Below are 7866 nucleotides of genomic sequence, written 5' to 3'. Positions count from 1 at the left end.
TCAGTATTTATTTCTCCTCTGCTACGTGTCATGATAGAAGACGAAGAGTTAGTTCTTATACGCTGCTTTTCTCTACCCGAAGAAATCTGAAAGTGGCTTACATTCGCCTTCCCTTCCTCTCCCCACAACAGACACCCTGTGAGGGAGGTGAGGCTGAGAGAGCCCTGATATTACAGCTCAGTCAGAATAGCTTGATCAGTGCTGTGGTGAGCCCAAGGTCACCCAGCTGGCTGCATGTGGGGGAGGAGTAGGGAATCAAACCTGGTTTACCAGATTAGAAGTGATGCTCCTAATCACTACACCAAGCTGGCTCTCTGCAGGAGGTCCAAGGTTTGTTTGACAGCCAGACAAGGGATATTGCCTGCCTCCACATTGTGACTGAGTGTTCCTTGGAGGAATGCCATCCAAATATCTAGAGGTCTCCTATCCAAGGGATTTTAGTGTTTTTGCAATGCTTAAAGTATCCATGAAAAAAAATTACAGAAAGAAAGCAAAACAAGGAACTTACAAATGTTTTATAACAGCAAGAGAACAAAGTCCAGCAGCATCTTTAAGACCAACAAAGTTTTATTCAAGGGGTGAATTCTTGTGTGCATGCAAAAAATTAGTAAATTAGCAGTAAATTAGTAAACAGCACCATGAAGATATCCAACAGGTATGCGGCATAATGAAGATGTTGAGCTGGTTCAAGAGCCTTGCTAGAATAACAAATAGAATTCACAGAATTATAGAGTTGGAAGGGATCTCCATGGTCATCTAGTCCAAACCCCAGTAGTATGCAGGAAATTCACAATTACCTGTCCAACTACAACTACCTGTCTATTCCATGCCCAGATGATACCTCCCCCCCCCCAACTGGAATCTTTGGCCTGGAGGACATTCCTCGGTCCTTTTGGTTCAGTTCCTGTTCATAAAAACATAAGGGACATAGCAATGTTAAGGTTAGTGATTAATGGCAGACGCTTTCCCAGTTGTGAAAAGAAGTAATTAAAGGAGACCTGTTGCTAGCCCCATCCGTCTTCACCCAAGCATGGAAGCATCCCCACAAATGACAAGCTGTACTGAGTTCGGCCTCTAGTCCTAAAACCACAGAATTAGATTCTAAATTACATTATTTGTTGTTGTTGTTATGTGCGAAGTCGTGTCCGACCCATCGCGACCCCATGGACAATGATCCTCCAGGCCTTCCTGTCCTCTACCATTCCCCGGAGTCCATTTAAGTTTACACTGACTGCTTCAGTGACTCTATCCAGCCACCTCATTCTCTGTCGTCCCCTTCTTCTTTTGCCCTCGATCGCTCCCAGCATTAGGCTCTTCTCCAGGGAGTCCTTCCTTCTCATGAGGTGGCCGAAGTATTTGAGTTTCATCTTCAGGATCTGGCCTTCTAAAGAGCAGTCAGGGTTAATCTCCTCTAGGACTGACTGGTCGCAAGAGTCCCTTGGACTGCAATTTGTTGTTATGTGCGAAGTCGTGTCCGACCCATCGCGACCCCATGGACAATGATCCTCCAGGCCTTCCTGTCCTCTACCATTCCCCAGAGTCCATTTAAGTTTGCAGGACTGCAATTACATTATACATTATATGCTACTATTAATTCCATCACATTATAGTCTGCTATACAATCCCATTGTCCCAAAGGGGCCGCTGAGCTCAAACTTTATTTTGCTGCTGGGTACCCACTCGACTCTGTAACAGCAAAAAAGATGAAACAAATAATAGAAAAGAAAATTCAATCTGTCTTTGAACCGTGAAAGTTCTCCCGGGGTGGGAGGTGCACCGTTCCTGGAGGCACTGCAATACCAGGTCGATGCGTGGAGTGGACGGAGCAAGCCCCTCTTCCATCTCCCTGTTCCAAAAATCCATTTAATATATAGTCCTCAGATAGAGGACGTATCAGATATTAAACTGATAAGAACAGATACTACACTTGATCTTAGCCAAAAGGCCGAGAAGCGATGCCGACTGTGCCCAGGGAACCCGTCCCCCTCGCCGGCCGCCAGCCTTGCAGGCCTCGGAGGGCAACGCCGCAGCCGGGGCCGCCCCGCCCCACAGCCCGCTCCGCCGGGGTCGCGCCGCCTCGCCCTGCCTCTCCCCACCGCGGCTCTTGCTGCCTTCCCGCTCTCCAGCCTCCCGGAGGACATTCTGATGTCACAATTGGGGGATTCTCTCCACTTTGTCACTTTCAGAATTGGAACGCCGGGCTCGGAGTCGGACAGCGATCTGCATAGGCCCGCCCCCTTTCCCAGGACGCCCTTTTGATTCGCGGCTGAGGCTGGCTTTCCTCGTGCTTCTCTAATAGCGTCTTCCCTTCGCAGAGCTCGCTCGCTCCGTCTAGTGCAGTGGTCCCCAACCTGCGGGCCGCGGCCCGGCGCCGGGCCGCAAAGGCCATGGCGCCGGGCCGCGGCTCCCTCTCCCCGCCCCCCCCCCGCAGTAAAAAAACTTTCCAGGCCGCAAGCTTGCGGCCCGGGAAACTTCTTACTGCGGGGAGGGCGGGGAGAGGGAATCAGGGCCGGGCCGCGCCCGCGCGGCCTGCGGGTGCGGCCCGATCCACGGGTGCGGCTCGTGGGCGCGGCTCGTGGGCGCGGCCCGATTCGCGGGTGCGGCCCGCGGGCGCGGCCGGGTGCGGCTCGCGGGTGCGGCCCGATTCGCGGGCGCGGCCGGGCGCGGCCGGGCGCGGCTCGTGGGCGTGGCCCGCGCGGTCCCTGCGGGCGCGGCCCGATGCCCTGCCGGTCCCCAGCCTAATAAAGGTTGGGGACCACTGGTCTAGTGGACGTCGGAACGGAAGGACGCTGGAGTCTAAGGGCCCCTTGAAGGCCAAGCAAGTTTTATTCCAGGGGGTGAGGTTTTGCGCGCATGCGCGCTTCTGCAGGCCCAGAGCTCACACGTGGACTAAAAGGTGCCTCTGGAGTCAAACGTCGTTCTGCCGCTTCAGACCGACGCGGCTCCCGCCTGACTCTCAAAGAGAACGGAGGACGCGTGTCATCGTTGAATTCCTTAGAGGAAGGACAAGGTGAAAAGCCTTCTCATGCCGCCCAGCCCAATTTCTGCCTCAAGAGCCCTTCGAAGAAAAAAAAAAGGAAGCAGAAGGCAAGATAATGTAATAGTCGGGTCAACCAAAACGGGATCCTAGGTAAATAACCCGCTTTCTGTGTATCTTCATCAGTGGTTGCTCTGCAGAGTAAATAAACAAGTTGAAAATATACCCATATATTAAAAAAAAACATAATTCTTAATTTTACAAAGCTACAATAAGACATACCTTCCAATGTAGTTATGTTGTAGTAATATGTATCACATTGGCAAATGCTCATCACAGTCTGGGAATTTCATAAAGTGCCCATGAAGGCTACCTTCAATTAACATTTATAGAGAAGCTGGCAGTTACAGGTGTAGGCTGTTAGTTAAAGGGGCCAGATCCATTACAGCAAATAACCATAACTGATTTTTACAAAAAACAATTGAAATCAATGTTAAGATTAAGACCCCACGGCATCACGGTATTCAGATGATGAATGAAAAAACTTCCCCGTTGTTGAAGGGAGAGAAGAATGTTGTCCTTAGCATATAAAGGTAAAGGTATCCCCTGTGCACGCACCGAGTCATGTCTGACCCTTGGGGTGATGCCCTCCAGCGTTTTCATGGCAGACTCAATGCGGGGTGGTTTGCCAGTGCCTTCCCCAGGCATTACTGTTTACCCCCCAGCAAGCTGGGTACTCATTTTACCGACCTCAGAAGGATGGAAGGCTGAGTCAACCTTGAGCCGGCTGCTGGGATTGAACTCCCAGCTTCATGGGCAAAGCTTTCAGACTGCATGTCTGCTGCCTTACCACTCTGCGCCACAAGAGGCTTTTCCTTAGCATATAGTGAAGATTAACGTTGTTCCAGTCCTAAGAATGTAAATTCTTCTAAGCTATGATTATGTTCCAACCAATGTGGGACGAGGGGAGCATCTTTGATCTTGTTTCTCACCACAATTCCGGGGAGACCTATTGTGTCTCAATGTGGTTCTGCCACGGAACCAATTGCTAAATTTTTAGATTATCATCTACAGAAATTATTACCTCATGAACATAATTTGGTTTTGAAGAATAGCACACATTTCATAAACAGGATTAAGAATATTATTATTAAGGTTGGCTCCCACTTGATTACTCTGGATGTCAATGCATTATATACAAACATTCCCCACGAGGAGGCCAGGCATGTGGTGGAGTCATTTTTAAGTAAGAGGGATTAATCTCTACCACCCATTCATTTCTTACTGGACCTTTTAGATATTATTTTGGGAAACAATTTTTTTTCTTTTTGAAGATGAATTGTACTTACAGGTCAGGGGTCTAGCCATGGGTTTCCCCATTGCCCCTGTGGTCACCAATATGTTCATGTTAAGACTGAAGGAGACTTTAATTTGTAATCAGGACTGTAATCCATATTATCAACATGTCCATTTTTATGCACGGTTCCTGGATGATATCTTTATTATCTTTACCAACGGGGGGGAGGTCATAGACCAGTTTGTAAATTGGATGAATACTACACACCCCACTATTTATTTTAGCATGCAAACCAGTACCACTCAAATTCCTTTTTTAGACCTAATGGTACATATTGTTAAAGATCAGCTAGCTGTGTCTTCATTCCACAAGGACACGGATAGGAATGCACTATTGCACTTTCATTCATTTCATCAGTGGCACCTAAAAACTAGTTTACCTACTGGAGAATTTTTGCGCACCAAAAGAAACAACTCAGATGCTATCAAATATAAATGGGCATGTGTCGCTTTAAGTAATGATTTAACTGCCGGGGGCTACCCATTGTGGACTATTAATGCAGCAAAAAACTATGCTGATAGAACAGACCGAGAGGATCTTTTACAAATAAAATCAGGCAGAAATCCAACAGGTTAAACTCATCTTTTGAGTTCTCAGATTATTCTTGTGAATTGCAAAAAATTATGTATAGACACTGGCATATGGTTGACCATATTGAGGGCTGTAAGGAAAAACCACTTATTGTGTGGCGTCGAGGCAGATATATTCAGGATATCATCAGGCCCATAAAACACCCTATTAACAATTTACCATTGGGCAATCATCGTTGTGGCAAATGCATGGTATGTAAATATATGCTGGAAATTAAGGAGTATCAGCATACCAATGGCTTTAAGGTACATATTAAACAATTTATTAATTGTGAATCCAGTAACATAGTATACATTATATGCAAATGTAAATTTTGTTATGTGGGAATGTCCACTAGACCTCTTAAAGTTAGAATATCAGAACACAGGAGCCAACTGAAAAACAAGATCAAAGATGCTCCCCTTGTCCCACATTGGTTGCAACATAATCAGAGAGGGCTCATACAGAGAGGACTATTACATTATCTTGCCTTGCGATTCCTTTTTTTTCTTCTGAGTTCATATTGAGGAATCTACAGTTCTATATTTGTTTCAAGAGCCCTTCGGACATCGCTCTGTTTAGTCTTACGCCTGCTTTGAAATGCTTTTTCTCTTTTTAAAGTCTTTTTGAACAAATAAGATGGACTGAAAATTGTTTCAATATGCTAGCAAAATTATAGGAAAATCAAAATATGATTAAAATAAAGGGGAAGACAAATTGTACATTATCATCTTTAAGCAGAAGACAGAAGGAAAGAGGTCAGAAAGAAAAGCTCATCTATTTTTTGAACCTTGAAAGTTCTCCCGGGGTGGGAGGTGCACCGTTCCTGGAGGCACTGCAATACCAGGCCGATGCGTGGAGTGGACGGAGCAAGCCCCTCTTCCATCTCCCTGTTCCAAAAATCCATTTAATATATAGTCCTCAGATAGAGGACGTATCAGATATTAAACTGATAAGAACAGATACTACACTTGATCTTAGCCAAAAGGCCGAGAAGCGATAACAAAACTGCTTGGGAAAAATTATTTCATATCGTCGTGATGCAGTTTGAGGTGATGGGCAGCATCGCAACTCCGCAAGGCATTCACTGTCTAATTGAATTCATCACAATCTGTAATGTCTCTGTATATATCCCCAAAACACACCTCTTTCTCTAGGCTGGGTAAGCAGTATCTTGCCAGCTAGTTTAGCCCCCCAAATCTTAGATTCTCTCGACTTCATTGATTTCTAAAGCGAGTTTCCTGTAACTCTGGCTGCCATTGGCTTGCAATCTGCATAAATCCGCCTACTTTCCCATCACGCATCGCAGTTCTGTTAACCATTTGAGCACCAGAAGTGAAGTGACAGGATTCAACCCCCCCCCCATTGTTCCTTATTCTCTGGTTTGGATTGCTCTCTGAAAAACTGTTTAGAGGAAACAGAAAACTTGCAGTTATCAGGAAAGATCTGGTGTAAATAGGATACCAAAAAAGCAATTACATGATACAATAAACGAATGGTAGATTACAACGTGAATACTGGAAACCATGCGGGTCAGTCTTGGATGTGTGTGCTTCCTTTAAATTTTGTTACTTTTTCTCCTGTTGTTGCTTTCTTCCTACAAACTGTCTGAAGACTCTAAGCAGATGGTGCAGTCTTCTCTCCTGTAAGCCAGCTGCCCTGAAAACATGAGAGAAAGAGAAAAAAGTACCTGGCCTAAAACTCCTAAGTAAACTTAGCAGTCATGGGATAAGAGGACGGGTTCTCTTAAGAATTAAAAACTGGTTAAATGACAGGAACCAAAGAGTAGGAAGCAATGGGCAGTTCTCACAATGGAGGGAAGCAAACAGTGGGATCTCACAGGCATTTAAGCTCGTACTATTTAATCTGTTCATAAAAGATCTGGAACTAGGGGGGTGTAGTATGGAGGCCAAGCTTGCAGATGGCACAAAATTATGCAATTTGGTGAAGGCCAAGAACGACGGTGAAGAGCTCCAGAACCTCCACAGACTGGGGGTGAGGGCAGCAATGCAGCAAATGAAGTTCAGTGTTGGTAAGTATATGGCAGTGCACACTGGGACAGGAAAAAACCCACCTCCAAGTATAAGCTCGTGAGGTTTGGATTTGCTGTGACTGAGAAGATAAAAGATATTGGGAATGTAGTGAATAGCTCAATGTAAGTGTCAACCCAGTGTACGGAAGCAGTGAAAGAGGCACCCTCTATTTTAGGGATGACTGGGAAAGGGATTGAGCATAAAACAACAAATATTATAATGTCCCTGTACAGATCTAAGGGGTTGGCTTTGTTTGGAATACTGTGTCCAGTTCTGGTCACTGTTTCTTAAAAAAGACTAAGGCAGAAGTGGAAAAGGTACAGAAGAGGGCAGCCAAGAAGTTTAGGGGGGTTGAAGCATCTTCCCTATGAGGAAAGGCTGGGACTTTTCAGTTTAGAAAAGAGATGGGGAGGGGAGCATGATAGATGCTTATAACATTATGCATGGAGTGGAGTTCATTGATAGAAATAATTTTTCTCCCGTTCCCAGAGTACTTGAACTCGAGGGTATGAAATGAAGCTGATGGACAGACAAAAGGAAAATACTTCTTTACTCAACAAATTATTAAAATGTGCTATTCACTGCCAAAGGATATATCAATGGCTGTAGGCATAGACAGCTTTAAAAGAGAATTAGATTCACGGATCTATGGTTACTAAGGGGAACCTTCACATTTAGAGGCAGTCAACTTCTGAATCCAAGTTCTAGAATGCAAAATCAGGGGAAGATCTTGGCCTCTGTGCCCTCCAGAAGAACTGGTTGGTCACTGTGTGAGACAGCATGCTGGAGTAAATGGATCACAGACGTAATCCAACAGAGCTCTTATAATAATTTAAAAAATAATTTATAGTCTGCCTTTTCTGGTTGGTTCAGTTTGCATTTATGAAAAAGCAATTTTATGGGATTTTTATGATAGACATATGTTTTAT

At 45.3% G+C, this 7866-nt stretch overlaps 2 non-coding genes across 2 annotated transcripts; both read right to left on the bottom strand.

Moving 5' to 3' along the window:
* Window positions 1-1766: 1766 nt before the first annotated feature.
* On the bottom strand, window positions 1767-1957 carry LOC143827938 (U2 spliceosomal RNA). Its single transcript, XR_013227442.1, has one exon. It is a non-coding gene; the product is annotated as a U2 spliceosomal RNA (small nuclear RNA).
* Window positions 1958-5714: 3757 nt separating this feature from the next.
* LOC143827959 (U2 spliceosomal RNA) lies at window positions 5715-5905 on the bottom strand. Its single transcript, XR_013227452.1, has one exon. It is a non-coding gene; the product is annotated as a U2 spliceosomal RNA (small nuclear RNA).
* Between the last annotated feature and the right edge of the window lie 1961 nt (window positions 5906-7866).

Source organism: Paroedura picta, chromosome 1 (genome assembly GCF_049243985.1).
Source record: "Paroedura picta isolate Pp20150507F chromosome 1, Ppicta_v3.0, whole genome shotgun sequence".
Classification (NCBI taxonomy): domain Eukaryota; kingdom Metazoa; phylum Chordata; class Lepidosauria; order Squamata; family Gekkonidae; genus Paroedura; species Paroedura picta.
The sequence above is the reverse complement of the archived record's forward strand: the minus strand, read 5'-3'. Positions and strand labels throughout refer to the sequence as shown.